A 17,237-nucleotide genomic window follows, 5' to 3' on the forward strand; every position below is an offset into this window, starting at 1 on the left:
CCGCCTATTCTGGCTGCTTTGTTCTCATTTTTTTTGTGGACTCAGCTATCTGGAATTTTGTAAATAATCATATGTCATTTGTGAATATCAACATGATTCATATGCTTGTCTTACAAATGTATTAGAACTATAGGTTATGTGCCTATTAAACTACAGGTACAGAAGTATGTGTTTGAACAGGGGTTTGTACAGTACTGAGCTTCAAGGATGTGTCCACAGTGTAACCTACTGGAAAAGAACAGAAATGTTTCTAAATTATATACCTGTGTAAATGTATATGTTTTAACAGTAGAAACTAGAACATACTGAGTTAACTTGCAAAACTTCAAGAAAATAGTTGAAATGTTATCCCTCAGTTTCAGTGCAGTAGCAGACACAATCTCTAGAGCTAGAATATTTTTTTGCATGGTCCTGAAAGAGAAGTAATTACTAAGTTTGAGATGTAGAAGTGTTTTATTGTGTTATGACTTCCAGAAACTGCAAACATCTGAGAGGTATGTATTTTAAAAAGGAGATGTCAAATGCTGCACTGGGGGGTTAGCTTGGGAACTAAAGTCAGGTGATAAAAAGTGATGTCATCCAAGCTAACCCAGCAGTAATATTTGATATTAATTTAAGAACTCTCAGAGAGACTGTGCATTTGTATTTCACCTAGCAAGAACATTCACTCATCACCTTCTGCACTTGTCCTGCTGTAAGTAAGTTTTAGGGGATAGTAACTCTTTTAGATATAGTTAGGAATACAGTAAAGATTAGTTTAGATGTTTTCTGTATTTATTTGAGACTGTCCTGCAATGTTGTTTTAAATATTTCCTGTGATTTTGAACTCTGATGTAACTGATTACTTACTTTGTATTGTCTTGCTCTTTTATTATTTATTATTAAATATATTTAAACCTAGCTTTGTGGCTGATATCTGAGAGACATATTTGAGCTCTGAGAGTACTTGCATATCTATTTGGTGACACTGTACAGGCCACTCCGAAAATAGCCTTGCTCTTGGTCAGACTACCATTTGGATTAATGGTAACATTACAGAGTAAGATTGGACACCCTTTGTTAAAGGCCTTAGAGTAGCTGATAAAGAGTTGGCTGGTAGGAGTGGGAAACTAAGTTATAGTGTGGGCAGAAGGGGGCATAGCTAGTAAACCTGTGCCAGCCTTTCCTAGGAGTGTGTGTGTGTTTGTATATAAATCAAACCTCAGTGTGTGTGTGTCAGATACTTGGGCAGAGACACGAAGCACTGGTTGGACGGAGAGGGTGCTGGAGTTTTTGGCTTGGCCACTCAGCTAAGAACCCAACCCTATAGCTTTGCCAGTGGGGAGTCTTATTGGGGCTCTGGAGAATGAGGGAGAAACCAGCCCCAGAATGACTTTGGTCTCTGTGTGCTCTTAAGGGAAATTGCACTTTATTGTGTGTGTACTTGTCATCCTGCCATTGTGTACGTCCCCCACTGTTGCCAGTGGTGAGGATCAAGGCTCCTTGATTACTGGGCCAGTGCTGGAGCATCACATATTAATTGGTTGGCAGTGGTGGGATAGCCACATCACATATTAATTGGCTTGTAGTGGTTGGGGATATTGAATTTCTGTAGCCTGTAAACAGTGGTCACTGTAGGTGTTTGTACTCTGTCAGCCACACAGTTGAACATTGAGTTTCATATCACAATTGTTTTATGTATTTATGTATTTATTGTTAGCTTAGTTAGTCAGGGAGAGCAGGCAAGCATGTCAGCAGAGGAGAATGACAAGCTGACAAGGAGCCAGTTTGTTGAGATGTGCCAGGCTAAATGACTGGTACATGACAACCTAAGGCAGAAATTATAGCCTTGGGCACAGCTGCAGCGCAGACCAGCAATTTAGGAGGACAACCAGGCTGGCCTTGGAGATGTACCACTCTTAGAAAATGGACAGTTCAGCCTTTCCACAGAGGACTTAAAAGTCAATCTGGAGTTAGAGACTTGATAGAAGCAGCAGAGAAGCTACAATGTCTGGAAGCTGTGGTTAATGAGAGGCAGAGGCAGCATGAAAAGGAGATGTTGACTCTTCGCCAGAGTCATGAAGGTAATGGGGAAAGGAGTAACCAAACTCCAGAAGCAACAAAGGTCAGTACATTTCTTCCATAATTTACAGGGGGTAATTTTGATAGTTTCATTCGTATGTTTGAAAGGGTATTTAAGCAGTATAATGTTGACCAAGGGTTCTGGGTACAGTTCCTGACCCCTTTACTCCATGGTAATGCCGTAACCGCTAGTTCTAAATTGTCTGATACTAATTGCTTAAATTATAATGCTGTTAAGAACTGTCTTTTAGAATCTTTTAAGTTAACACCTGAAGCTTATAGGAAAACATTTCGTGAGCATAGACGCAAGGCAGATGAAAGTGTGTGAATATGTTGCTGAACTAAGCACTTATTTTCATAGATGGGTTGGCAGACCTTTTGGTGAAGAAACAAGCCCTTAGTACTTTGCCTGAGGACATGAGAATATGGTTAGCAGATAGACAATGCAGTACTGCAGATGAGTTGTGGAAAAGGGGAGACATGTACTTAGCAAGCAGGGCATCACTTCACAGAAAAGGAACACCAGTACTGCTCATGGGTCTAAGGGAACCCATGGTGGGCAGCCCAGACTGCCCCCAAAGAGTCCACCAGTAGCAGGGGAAAGCCACTAGTCTAGGTACACATTCAGGACCAAAGTTTAAATGTTTTAAATGCAACCAGTGAGGCCATGTAGCATATAGATGTCCACGGAGGCAAGGTGGGGAACAAAAGGTGGGAGAGGCAGTAAGTGGGAATGACAAAATGCCAGCAGTAAGTTGTCTCGAGACAACAAGGGTACCAGACTACCACAAGAGGTTATATCCTATTTTAGTGGATGATAAAGAGGCCACTTCTGAGAGAAACAGCCTCTGACCTAACCATTGTGAAGCCTGCAATGGTTAAAGAGGAGCACTTCTTGCTTGGGCAGTCTACTCCAGTCAGAACTTTAGGAGGGACCCAATTCCAAATACCTAGTTTTCACCTTTACTGGGAGGGTGGAAAGGAACCAAACAAGTAGGTGTGTTTGAGGATATCCCTGCAGATGTTCTGATAGGGAATGATTTTGATAATGCAGTATCTTGTGTGCGTGCAGTTACACGCAGTCAGGCTTGGAGACAAGCATGTGGGTCTGGTAGCCCGGGAGAGGACCAGACAGAGACCGCACACTTGCAGCCAGGACTGGTGAGGTTGTTACTTCAGGGAGGGAGCTACCCTGTAGCAGTGAGACTGAAGGTGAGCCACAGCTGTTTTGGGGTACTGATGTTCCCTTGGACAGAGTGACTGCAAGAGCACTGCTGTCAGAGGATACCAGACCTCCAGTGAAAGGGGAGCTGGGAAGGGTTATCAAGAGAGAATTGAGACGGGTCAGCTCTCAGACCCTACATTCCAAGGCCTGAGGGAGGTAGCTTGTGAGGCACCTGATTCTCAAGGGAAGGGGGAATCTGTATACTGGGACAAAGGGTTACTGTATATAAAGTGGACCCCTGAGGAAGGGCTAGAGGGTGAGAGAATACAGCAGTTGGTAGTGCCCAGAGCCTACCGTCTGGCACTTCTAGCCATAGCCCATGATATTCCCTTTGCAGGTCTTATGGGCATGAAACATACAAAGAGACATACTATGCAGAACTTCTATTGGCCTAGAATTTCCAGAGATGTAACAGGGTACTACAGGACCTGTGAGCAGTGCCAAAAGGTAGGCAAGGCAGGAGATAAGGTGAAAGCTCATTTGATGCCTTTTCCTGTGATTGAGGAGCCATTTCAGAGGGTAGCTATGGATATTGTGGAGCCTCTGAGTACCCTAATTTCCAAAGGGAAAAAGTGTATCCTAGTGCTAGTAGATTATGCTTCAAGATGCCCTGTGGCAGTGGCTGTCTCCTCCATTGAGGCAGAAAATGTGGCAAATGCTTTGTTAGAGATTTTCAGCAGGGTAGGTTTCCCAAAAGAAATACTGGCTGACAGAGGTGCCAATTTCATGTCAGATCTGCTGGCTTGTCTGTGGAAGTACTGTGGGGTGAAGCATCTAAAGACCAACCCTACCATCCCCAGACTATTGGTCTTGTTGAGAGGTTAAACTCTACACTCAGTACAATGCTACAGTCATCTGCAGACCAGTTTAAGAGGAAGTGGGACAAATATTTACCTCATCTGTTTGCTTACAGAGAGGTGCCCCAGAAATCCACAGGTTTTTCACCCTTTGAGTCGTTGTATGGGCATAGGGTGAGGCGACCTCTAGATTTAATTTGAGATGAGTGGGAAGGTGTATGTGAATCCCACAAGGAGTCTGTTGTAGCATATGTCCTAAACCTCAGGACAAGGCTCAGGGAACTTGTGCTTGGCTCAGGAGAACCTGGCAGATGCACAACAGCAGAAGAAGGTCTGGTATGACAAGAATGCTCGAGCTAGAGAATTTGCTGTAGGGCAGCAGGTAATGGTTCTCATTCCTATCATACACGACAAGCTGCAGGCAGCTTGGGAGGGACCCTACAAGGTGGTAAGGAAGGTCAGTGATGTTAACTTCATGGTAGAAATGCTAGACAGGAGGCAGGGGCACAAACTGTACCATGTTAACATGATGAAACCTTACCTTGATAGGGAGGCCCTTGTGCTGAGTATTTGCAGTGGATTGCAGGAGAAATCTGAGGGGGAATCTGGTGACTGATCTCAGTGAGGCTTGGACTGACACCTTAGTGGAAGGGGTAGCAATGTCCCAGCAGCTGTCCCCTACTCGGGTACGAGAAATCCGAGCAGTGTTACAGGTGTTTGGGGACATGTTCACTGAGAAACCAGGGTGCACCCCCCTAGTGCAGCACCATGTGGATACAGGACCCCAAAGGTCTGTTAAGCAGGCCCCATATAGGGTGCCTAAGAGAATCAAACAGACTGAGGGAGGGGATACAGGAAATGTTGGAACTAGGGGTAATTCAGGAGTCCAGCAGATCCTGGGCCTCCCCAGTGGTGCTGGTACCAAAGAATGATGGCAGCACCAGGTTCTGTGTGGACTACAGGAAATTAAAAAGTCACAAACAGTCAGATGGTTACCCCATGCCTAGGACAGATGAAGCCCTAGAGCAGCTGGGTGGGGCTAAGTATCTTACCACCTTTGATCTTATCGAGGGTTATTGGCAATTGCCTCCCATTACTAGAGAGAGGTCAGCCTTTGTGACTCCTTTTGGGCTGTTTGAGTTCACACTGATGCCCTTTGGGATGAAAAATGCCCCAGTAGCAGGAGATTTTGCCCTTGCTTACCTAGATGGTATTGCCATCTACAGCCATTGCTGGCAAGAGCACCTTCAGCATGTCAGGAAGGTGCTGGGCAGACTGTAGAGGGCAGGGTTGACCATTAAGCCCAGCAAATATCAAGTGGGTATGGCAGAGGTCTCCTGCCTGGCACATAGAGTGAGGAGTGGTAAGATCAGACCAGAACCTGCCAAAGTGGAAGCCATTCAGGCATGGCCTGCCCCTGTTACCAAAAAGCAGATGAGGGCATTTTTAGGGACAGCAGGGTACTACAGAAAGTTCATCCCCAGTTATAGTACCATAGCTGCTCCCCTCGCAGATCTGGCAAGGAAAAACAGGCCAGATAAAGTAGTGTGGACCACAGCATGTGAGCAGGCATTCCAGAAGCTTAAAGGAGCTTTGGGAGGACCCCCTGTGTTAGCCAGTCCAGATTACAGCAAAGAATTTGTTGTGCAGATGGATGCTTCAAACCATGGGGTGGGGGGCTGTACTTAGCCAGGTTTCTAAAGAGAGAGAAGAGCACCTGGTAGTATATCTCAGTTGTAGGTTCCAACCCAGGGTGGAATGCCATGCAGCTGTAGAAAAGGAATGCCTAGCCATAGTGTGGCCACTGCAGAAACTTCAGCCTTATCTGTATGGCAGGTAAACCACTGTAGTTATAGACCACAGTCCCTTAACATGGCTACATCGATCCAGCCAGCAAAATGCCAAGTTACTAAGGTGGAGCCTAAGGTTGCAAACCTATGATATGACAGTGCAGCACCACAGTGGGGTTAGCAATGGCAACACAGATGGGCTCTCATGACAGGGAATTGGTTAAGTGTATTCCCAGATATGCTCAACCCTCTCAAGCAATGTTTCTCAAGAGTCACGTGACAAAATAGCTTGAGTTTTTTTTTTGTGGGGGGGGGGGGGGGTTGTGAAGCTGCCAGCCCAGCTAGCTGGAATTTTCTTAACAATTCTGTCATTTGTGAATTTTACTATGATTTGTATGCTTGTCTTATAAATGTAAAAGAACTGTATGTTATGTGTTTATTAAACTGCTGGTGCAGAGGTGTGTGTTAAACTATATGTTATGTAATGAGCTTCAAGAATGTAACCACAGTGTACCCTACTGGAAAAGAACAGAAATATATATAAACTATATGCCTATGCAAATGTATGCTTTGATGGTAGAGGCTGGAACATACAGAGTTAACTTGCAAGCCCTCAAAGAAAAGCAAAGAGTTTTATGACTGTGTTTATCTATGTTTCAAGGCAGCTAGGAGACAGGATGTCTACAGCTAGATGTTTCTTTGTATCGTCTGTGAACAGAAATAATCACTATGTTTCAAATATAAAAGTGTTTAACTGGTTTACGACTTCCAGTTCTAGGCAGACTTCTGAGAGATGAGTATTTTTGACACAGAGGTGTTAAATTTTTATTTTCTGTTAGCTTGGGAACTGAAGGCAGACAGGACAAATAGTGATGTGATCCAGTTGATCCAGCAGTAATGTGTTGATATTAATTTAAGAACTCTCTGTCAGAGAAAGTCTGTGCATTTTGTATTTGCCTTTGGACCTAGAAACATCCTCTCATCAGCACGTTTCATCTGTGTTTGCCTTGTTAATAAGTACTAGATTACAGAAATCTCTCTTATAGATAGATAGGAATATAGTAAGATTAGTTTAGATGTTTTCTGTATTTATGTGAAACTGTCCTGCAATGTTGTTTTAAAATATTTCTTGTGATTCTGATCTCTGTCATCACTGTGTTGAGTTATTGAGTATTGTCTTGTACTTTATTTATTAAATATATTTAAACCTTTTAATTGTGGCTGGTTTGTTTAGAGATATTTTAGCTCTTAGAGTACTTGCTTGTTTATTTGGTGACACTGTACAGGCCACTCCTAGATAGCCTTAAAAGTCTTGGACACACTTACCATTTGGATAATAGTAACATCACACAGTAGGATTGGTCACCCTTTGGTAAGGGTCTTATAGTAGCTGGTAAGTAAGGATGGTCGTTGGCAGTGATAACTACCTTATAATCTGGGACGAAGGGGTCATAGCTGGTACACCTGTGTCAGGCTTCCCCAGGAATGTCTGTGTGGCTGTATATAAATCACATCTCAAAGTGTGGATGTGTGTAAGGGCTACTTGGGCAGGGACATGAAACACTGGTTGGACAGAGAGGGTGCTGGAGGTTTTGGCTTGACCACTTGGCTGAGATCTTAACCCTATACCTGTGCCAGTGGGGGGTCTTATTGGGGATCTGGAGAAAGAGGGAGAAACCAGCCCCAGACTGACTTTGAATCTGTGTGTGCTCTTAGGGAAACTGTACTTTACTGTGTGCGTACTTATCATCCTCCCAATGTACATGTCCCTCACTGGTGCTAGTGGTGGGTATTGAGGCTCCTTGATTACTGGGCCAGTACACGGCGTCACACAGATATTAATATAAGCCACTGATATTTGCGTAAGAAGTTTTTGAGAGAAACTGTGTCAAATCATGTACATTGCAGCATATAGGCAATAATTAAATTTTCCCACCTCTTTATTACTTTAATTTCCTTTTTTGAGAGTAGTAGATTATTCCAGGAAAAATAATAATTAAAAAAAAAAAAACAAAAAGAGGAGAAAAAACATCAGGGGTGGGTAGAAGAAGGATACCATTAGCTTACGAAGGAAGCTTTAGTGTGGTGTGTCCATTTACAACTCTTTTAGTAGTGCTTTAGATGCAAGTCTTCAGGTTATAGCAGTTCTGCGAATACAGCAAATTTGAGCATGGTGTAGTATGAATTTGAATTGACTGGTAGTATAGTTGTTCAGGGAGGTTCTTTGAAATATGCAGCAAGTTTATACCATGTCTTTGTGCCAGGAATAGACATTGCACAATCACTTAGTACAATTTTTGAGGAAGGTGCAGGACAACAGCTCCATTATTGTGGTGCCTAACAGCATATGGAGTCTGCCGGTGAGGCACTCTGTAAGCTGATGGGGGGTAGGGAAGGTTTCCCTTCTTAGTAAATTATAGTGAAGTCTGTAACAGTAAGCCAGCTCAGTCTTTGACTAGTAGTTAGTGGACTGTCTTTAAAGTAATGCAGTGATGTTTGAGGTATGGGACTAGTAAAATAAACCTACATGTTTTGCTTGTGTAACTTGAAATCTTGAAGATTTGTCAGCAAAATGGAGAAATACACTTTCAAAATGCAGCATAGTAAACTTTCCATTAAGCTGTTTGATTATTTTATGTGATAACTGTATAGTGCCTACTTAAGTTGCTCTCCTCTTGGCATTCTTTGATTGATCTCTGATACACGTGCAAGCCGTTCATTTCCAAATCTGAAGCTATTGTCCTTTCCCAGAAAAGAGTATATTGTCTTCAAATAGTGCATGGGGGGATAGCTGCTTCCTGTAGTGAAGGAGTACTTGGGGTCTTTTTCAGAAGTGATTATAAAGACTTTGACAAGTGCCAAGCAGACTTTAGCAGTTGCTGCTTTCTTGTGAGCGCTGGACCATTTCTCTGGTGGTGAAGCAGGTGCTGAGTTTTCAGACAGAGTTCTCAGTTTAAGGCTTCATATGTGCCCTCACCAATCCTATTTTGGGATCATGAGCATTGTATAGTGGCAGAAAGAATGAACTTGATGTACAAACTGCAGAAATTAGGATTCTTAGCTGGGTCTGTAGGCTTACTTCTTCATAAGTGGGTAAGGAGATCAGTAGTCTGGAGGAGCTTTGCAGTATGTCCACTTCTACTTCATACTGAATGGAGCCAACTGAGATGGTTTAGACATCTTATAAGGATGTCCAGTGGGTGACTCCCATTGCATTTGTTCCAGGTACAGCAACATTACAGGAGGCCTCAAACCAACCCAAGGGACACAGGAGGTAATAAGTCTCTTAGCCAGTTTGGGAACTTTTTTTTAATCCCTTAGGAAAACCTGGGATATAAGCCTTGGAAAAGGGAAATAGCTGATACTACCACTGATGTTACACAGAGAGGTGGAAGGAAAGTGGTGAGAGTGTGGGAGTGCTAGATGATAGGAATACATTTCTGGGTGGTAAGATCAAAAAATAATGTTGGAAATTTAAGAGTGCATGGCACATATATGGGGCAAATCTTATGTAGTGAAAGAAGCAGTTGGCTAAATAGGAGGTGTAGCATATCAATTAGTAAGAAAAGTGACAGACCTGGCAGTGTTCCTACTGGTATAGGGACAGGTAATATTTGTTTACTGGAGTAGTACAGTGATCAGCATTGACCAATTTCAGGCTCATCCTGGGTAATAATCCAATAATGCATGGATTATAGAGTAGTACAGTGATCAGCATTGACCAATTTCAGGCTCATCCTGGGTAATAATCCAATAATGCATGGATTATACAAATGGAAATTATAAGAGCAGAAAGGGCACAACACAGGTGTAGTAAGGGTTGAGATACACATAGTAGGCAGGATTTGTTGTTTTATGCTAAAAAACATAGTACAGTTTTAAATTTGTTATGCTATAAGCTGTAATTTATAATTGATGTCTTTAAACTGGCTGTATATTCCGATTTATGTGGCCCAAGAAAAAAGGTGTTTCTAGACTACTTTATGGATACAAAGAAATGCATAATATGACTGTCTTATTTTACAAAACAGCATTTGGCTCGATAACCTAGCTGTCATTTCATTAGTTCCTCAGGTTACGAGCATTGTGTGTGGTTTGCAATGAGCAATGGTTGGCTTTTTCAGTACCATGTAGCATGGCTAAGAGGTCTGCCTCATTTTCTTACCATTAACACCTCTAGTGGAAACAAAAGAAATAACAGACATAAAACTCAGTGTAGTAATGTAGGATTCCTGGAAGGAGGCAGACACTCATAGAGGTGAGGACCATCCTGCCGTTGAGTCATTTGTACAATTTTTTAGGCCTGCTGGCAAAGTGCTCTAGGTACACTGATTGGCAGAGAGGAAAACTGGGAAAGGGCTGCCTCTCACACACCTGGTTTTCACCCTTTTGAAAAAGAAAAGGAATAGGGACAGCTACTAAATAGCTAGTAGGGCTGGTACAGCAAGTGAATAAAAATAATGCATAGAATGCACTGCCAAATGACCTTTTGTGTTGTTGCTTTAACTAAGTTTTCTACCCTCTAGTCTGTAGTTTGCCTACCCAGTTATTTTAAGCTTTCTTTGTTTCGTTTTCTTAAATAAAAAGTACTAATCTTATTTTATTTGAAAATGTTTAACAGGCATGGGAACAAGATCCTGAAACCTCTTTTGTGATGATCAGAGGAGTAGGAGGAAAAGCATTCTGTGCAGGAGGAGATATCCGGGGTAAGTGGAGCGCAAGTAAAATGCTAAACAGGTCATAGTTTATTCAGAAATGAAAAGCAGTACTGTTTTTTTTTTTTTTTGTTAATATAGATTTGATGACATCTAAAAAAAGTTTTGCTCTGAGTTCTAAAAAGATATTTATTGTCTAAATGATGGTTTTGCTTTTAAAATGTGGTAGTCATTTCTGAAATATACAGAAGTGCTGTAGATCATAATATTATAGTAATAACTGAGTTGCAGCTTGTGGTACTGTGACTTTTATATGATTTACATTTTTGTCAGCTTTCTGGATTATACATTCCTTAGCTTTGACAGAGCATGTAGACACTGTAGAGGGTAAAGCACTGAACTTTGTATTTTTAATGTTACTAATCACAGGCATTTCTATAAGTTTTGTTGAGCAAGAATTCTTTTTTGTTGCTAAATGACCACATACAAGAGAAGGCAGCTCAACAAACAGAAATTGATTTATTCCTTCGTATTGCCTCAGTCACAGTGACCTTCTGGAAGATGCTGGATCCCAGTCTTACGTATTTTGTGATTTTTTTTTTTAATGGTTCATGCAGTTATTGTGTTAGATGTTTAGTTAATTATCTAACCAGTTGTTATGATTTGCTTTACTTTTGTCATGACATGGCTGAAACACTTAAGTTGGTTAGGATTTGAAACACATTGATTCTCTGTATTATGCACACATTGAAAACGTAAGGTGAGTGGATAGCTACCAGTGGATTCATAGCAGAAAAGGACAAACATTTTTATTGGGTGTACTTTGCCCCTTCTGCCTGCAAATGTTGACTGGGAGGGGCCATCAGGGTGGTTTGTGTTTTTGACCCTGTATCACTTCAAACACTCAGTGACGCTAAGGAAATGGAAGGTGCAGTTAGCTGTGTCTGTTTTTTGTGGTTTCATTCCTTTCACAGACAATATATGCTAGCCCAGCATGTAGCGCCACCCATCAACTTCGAAGCAGGGGGTGTGGTTTACCTGGTCTTCAACAGACAGTTCTAATCATCCCCCATGTTGCTTCCCTTCCTTGTGCAACCCCCCTTTCTTCCAGAAAGAGAGAGACGAGCTGGCCATCCCCCTTTACTCCTCCCTGTCTATCCTGTTCTCTAGTGCCAGAACAGCTAATTAAACTCAGAAACCTAGTTCACTGTCAGGGTATTATCCCTTTGTACCATGAGGCAAAACATTGATAAGGGCAGTGTTTACGTCAGCTGTACAAACTTTATCTCCAAGTTTGAAGCATCTCCTGGGAACTAAATGCTGTCCAGTGCTTTTAATTGTATTGCTTTATCACTAACCTTGCCGTTAACCCCAACATCTTGTTGTATATATATTAAGCTCAGGTAGGAGAAAATAGGTTATTAACTTTATCAGTTATGAAGAGTTAGGAGTTTATCTTATTTATAAATAGAATGCACTGCTAAGTGGCCATCTGTGTTGTTCATAGGTGTTTACCACAAGGGCCTTTTTAAGCCTAGCCATGCATCCCAAATCTCTGACAAGTTCTGATACCCGTGAAAAGTGTAAGCAGGGGTTTGGGAAATTAACCATTTACAGGTTACCTGTGTCCGTTAGAGATATGGGTGCCAAACCAGGGATGAATGTGTGGTTTCCCATCCAATTGTCCAAGCTGCACTTGAATTGGGTTAGGGAGGAACTCTGCTTCACATGGATGGGGAGCCTGTTTCATAGATGCGGTAGTGTCTGGGATACATACCTATCTCTGCAGCAGGACCTATTTATATCACAGGCAAGGTTTAAGTCTTTAGAATTGGTAATTCTGGTGCTGTTTGTTTTGTGGATATGCAGGAGGTCCATCAGAGTGGGGTTTGACAATTCCCTATATGCCAGGCATAGATCTCCCTTCAAAAGCCTGTAGGAGACGGAATACAGGGTTAGGGCGTTGAGGCGCTCTGCATAGGACGTTTTACTTGCACTCTGTATTCTTTTAGTAGGAACCTCTGTGGATGTTCCAATTTTTGGATATGCCTGTGTACGTACCAAAGGGGGCATTGTAGTCAATGATAGGTCTGATGAATGCCGAATACAGTGGAACAATGACTTCTTTGGACTTAGATGCCATACTTTTGTTTATAAGTTCTGCAGTGTAGAATGATTTCCTCACCATTGTAGACACATGATGGTCAAAGGCTAGATTACTATCTATGTGTGTCCATAAGTCCCTGACTTCTGGGTCAACTCTAAGGGGTGTGCTGTCAATATGATGGTGGTTTTAAGTTATGGTTGTCTGTCTTTTACTATCTGGTCTGTAGTTTGCCCACCCTTCTGGGTTTGCGATTGCCCCCAAAAAATTGGCTTATTGATTGTAATTTAAAGTTCAGAAAGGTTAAATGTATACTTTCACTTGTGTCTGACACATACTACCAAGGAAACTGAACTGGGTTTTGGGAGTGAAAAAGACATTGAGTCATTTAGATCTTAGCCGTTTCAGTCCCATGAGGGGTATCAGAAACTGTAACAGAAATTTTTCTTGGTTAACCTTTGGCAAAGTTGAGTGGGTGACACCATAGTTGACTTATTAGTTTAGTAAGTTGTTAATGCCTATTGTCCCTGCTTATAATATGTTAAATAATCACCTGGCAGATTTATGACAGTAATTATTCACAAAATATTATATAGCTATCATCTCACGTATTAATGTATAATTGCTAGAAAACTTAATGAAATGTAGATAGATTTATTTGTAAAAAATAAAATGGCAGTCAAATCAGATTGAAAACTGTTAAAATATTAATTGAATGTCTAATAACATTAACATTTATTTTGTTAAACATATGCTTGCAACAAACTGAATGACACATTTGGTAGATTAGTAGTAGCAGCAATTTGTTAAAATAAAAATGGTAAAAGTATTAATCCTTGCTTATTTACAAAGTGGATTATTTGCACTCTGTAATGAGTAATTTAGCAAAACTACTGGCAGCACAAATTAGAAACCGCTACATAGAAACTAAAGAGGTTAACAGAATAAGTACAAATAAGTGCAATTTGAAGTATGTGCTTAGCAGAAACAAAGACAAAGTCAGCAATGGTCAGTCTTGCCAGTTGAACAGTGTATGATTCAGCTATAATTTTATACTATTTTAACATGTAAAGTTCTACCTACTTCCTCCTGCCTCCACGTAGAGTTCTGCTTCTGCTTCCTGGCTTTGTCCATACTCCTCATCTGAGATGTAGCTCCAGAACACCCTTCATCACCTTTTTTAGACCTCCCTTTAAAGCATGACATCACTTAACCTGGCATACCTCTCAACTGTACAGATTTCCGCAGAATGTCCAGATTTTTGCCTCATATTTTTGGTCCATTTTTCGTAAAACTGTAGTTTTCTAGCAAATTAGTGGCTAGACTGAAGTTAGAAAGTAATGACAGACATTTGAGTTTCAGACTTCATACCCTTCAAAAAATCATGCTAATGCAAAACCTATCCTCTCAACTTTCTAAGTTTGTAAAAGCAATATTTAAAAATTGTCTCTATTTTTGGTCCTTTGTCCCACTTTTATTAATGGTCTTGTCCAGATTCCTTGCTCTTAAGAGGTTGCAAAACCTGGTTATTCCTTTCCAATACCTTTGTTGTACTTCTTAAACTACTTTAACCACTTCTAATTAGCACAACCAAATTACTCTTCCATTACTTCTCTGTTAACACTTAAACTTGCTTTTCTGCGCCAATACGTCACTCTATTCTAGTTATTAAGTTACTCCTGCCTATGTTATACATCACTCTTCTATCTGTAAAGTGTCAGTACAAGGCTTGTAAATTTATTGTTTGTGAATATCAATTTATGCTGAGTATTCACTGAAAGTACATTATAAAATTTGTTATTGTAAATAGTTGTTTTCATTAAATATGATACCTTGGAGCTTTTCAACATGGGCCTCTGCTGAAAAAGGTCTCCTGTAACCAGTTGGACTTCCCTGATAAACAAATGTCAATAAATAGTAAATGAATACTATTAATTACAAAACCGTCCAATTTATTAAATGTCATAAATGGCCATAACTTTTTTTCAATGATAGATGAATCTGATGTTTGATGTTTTATGGTCAAATCACAGGTAGAAAGGATAACTGTGGTGTTAAAGTTCTGTGACATCATTGATCCATGAAAGGCACATCCTTGAAACTTTTGATGTTAAGTTGTCTATCTTGCCTTCATTCTTGTTGGATGGGTTCGACTCGGCCTTCTACTAAAGCTCGAGAGCTATTTACTGGCTCGAGGCCTCCCCATATCCCACAATGCTAGGCGTCAGATACCCATATCTCATTTGCCGCTTCAGCTACGAGGTTGCATTTTTTACTGGCTCAGGTCGTATTAATCCTTTTTTTGTCTTTTTCAGCTAAATTTTTAACTGTATTTTTCTTAGAGTTAGATTGTCTTTAGCTTTTAGTATAGTTGTACTGTCTATCCCCTAGCTTGTCCCACTTAGAAAACTCGTTTTTCTGTTAGAGAGTTTCTCCCCTTCCCCCCTTGTTCCTTCTCTATTAATAGCTATCCCTCCCCCTTGTTGTACCTATAGGAGTAGTGTTTAGCCTTATAATTTTTATTGAGATTGTTGTAGTTATTTTTATTAAGTGTGGGTGTTTGTGATAGTTTTTTTCTGCTCACTACTGTTACCTTATCTAGTGCGAGCGTGTGAGTGTGCCTGTGTGTCTGGTTTAAGCACTAATGTAACTTTTTTTTCTCTCTTTGGTATCCCTGGGCCAGTATGTCCAAAGATACCAAAGTTTCAGGCTTCAAGAAGTGTGACTCGTGCTGTCAGAAGATGTCTCTGACAGACGGTCATACTTCTTGTGTTTATTGCTTGGGTTCCCTACACCTGCAGGACTCCTGTTCGGTCTGTCATGCCTTCAGCCCGAGAGTCCTGGTGGAGCGTAGGAACAAGCTTATCTTGAGAGGCCTACTCAAGCCAGAGGGATCCCCGGCGAAGCCTCAGTCGGGGAAATCCTCAAAGCCCTCCAAGCCATCGGCTCCCAGTTCGGAGCTGTCGCCGGGCGGAGCATCTGCCTCCTCGTCGGCTCTGGCTGGGGCCGACACCTCTAGACCTCTATTGGCTCCGACTTTAATGTTGGAACCGTCATTAGGCCGAAAACGTTCTAGGTCCCCTTCCCTAGAATCGGTTCGCTCGGCTCCGAGGTCACCGTTGCTTCAGTCGGAACGGAGCCATAGGTCCCATTCCTCTCTGTCTTCCAGGTTATCTGACCATGACTTAGAGAGGGTGGTCAGTAGACTACTTAAATCGCAGGCCCTGGCCAAGATGTTAACCAGCCCTTCTCAACAGACGGTGGCTATCCCAGTGTCTTCAACAGTTCCTCCTCCGACTCCCCTTTTGTGTTCGGAGTCTGAGCTGGTTGGGGCTCGAATCTTGGAAACTGAGCCGATACCACACCTTTCAGCTCCTTCTTCGGCTCCGATCTCGTCATTGGTTCCTTCCTTAGAGGGATCTGGGCGCCGGGACTCCCTCGTTCACTCTGAGGGGGCGAGTGTCATTGGACCCTTGTCCAACCCCGTTTTTCCTCTCTGGGCTTCGGCACAGGTGAGCTCGGCCCCAACATCGGCCTCGGAGCCGTCCCTCTCAGTGCCGGGTGGGGTTCTCATCTCTTCGGAGCGGGGACCCTCTGCTCTGCCCGACGGGGGCGCCTTCGAGGTCATGAGGAGCGTGCTGACTCCTGTGTTGGCTCCACGATCGGCCCCTTCAGCTCCTCCCACCATGGTGCTTGCATCAGTCTCTGTCCACCCTCCTGACCCCAAGCGTGGAGAACAGACGCTCCAGGTCTCCCCATTGGGCATATCTTCCTCTTCCGAGGCCTCCCCTGATCATTCGGAGGAGCCCCCTCGGAAGAAAAAATGTAAGAGGAAACATGTTGACTCCCCCGAGTCAGTCACGTCTGATACCGACTTGGAGGATTCGAAAGGGTCCCCAAGGTCCCCCTCTGAGGATGTCTCCTTTTCAGACATCCTAGAGATCCTTAAGCAGAGGGGGAACTGGACTGCCCTTAACCCTTCCGAGGACGAGTCGGTGTACCTGGACGCATTTGGTTCTCGCCCTTCCACCTCCTGGGTGTCTCCGCCTTTCATCCCGCTCATGGAAGTGGTGGTTCGAAAGGCGTGGACAGCCCCAGACACAGTGGAACCAACTCCCCACAGGCCCACTAAGTTCATTACAGCCCCATCCGACAAACAATTTCTGACAAAATGTGTCCCTGTTGATGCCATGGTGGTGGCAGCAGCCACTAAGAAGGAGTTGGCTGACCCTTCGGTGCCCGTCAATCCACCTAATAAAGAATCTAGGACAATGGACAGGTATGGGAAGCGGATGTTTTCTTCAGCGATCTTTTCCACACAGAATTACCTGTGTCATTTCACCTGCCTTCAAAGGGGCCTTCTTAAGGAACTGGGTGATGCCCTTCAGGATCCATCAGCTGCGGGGGCTCAGGATAAGATTAACTCCCAGCTGGCGACCCTTAACTCTATAGTCAACTCCTCCATGCGGCTCACTTCATATGCAGCTGATGGGGCGAGTAGGGCCGCAGGTACAGGCGTGGCTTTGAGAAGACATGCCTGGATGCAGTTATGTAACTTTGCTGACCCCTTTAAGGCATCCTTCACCAATACCCCCTTCGATGGTT

The 17,237-nt window shown here is 42.6% G+C and overlaps 1 protein-coding gene and 1 long non-coding RNA gene across 2 annotated transcripts in view; one reads left to right on the top strand and one right to left on the bottom strand.

Moving 5' to 3' along the window:
* LOC122804943 overlaps positions 1-10,582 on the top strand; it is a 494,519-nt gene extending 483,937 nt beyond the window's left edge. Inside the window, exon 3 of the long non-coding RNA XR_006365256.1 lies at positions 10,495-10,582. This is a non-coding gene — a long non-coding RNA (uncharacterized LOC122804943). The remainder of the gene's footprint in view (positions 1-10,494) is intronic.
* SPAG1 (sperm associated antigen 1) overlaps positions 1-17,237 on the bottom strand; it is a 3,545,022-nt gene that overhangs the window by 2,324,895 nt on the left and 1,202,890 nt on the right. The window lies entirely within an intron of this gene.

This window comes from Protopterus annectens, chromosome 6.part0, assembly GCF_019279795.1.
Source record: "Protopterus annectens isolate FY-2018-M chromosome 6.part0, PAN1.0, whole genome shotgun sequence".
Taxonomy (NCBI): domain Eukaryota; kingdom Metazoa; phylum Chordata; order Ceratodontiformes; family Protopteridae; genus Protopterus; species Protopterus annectens.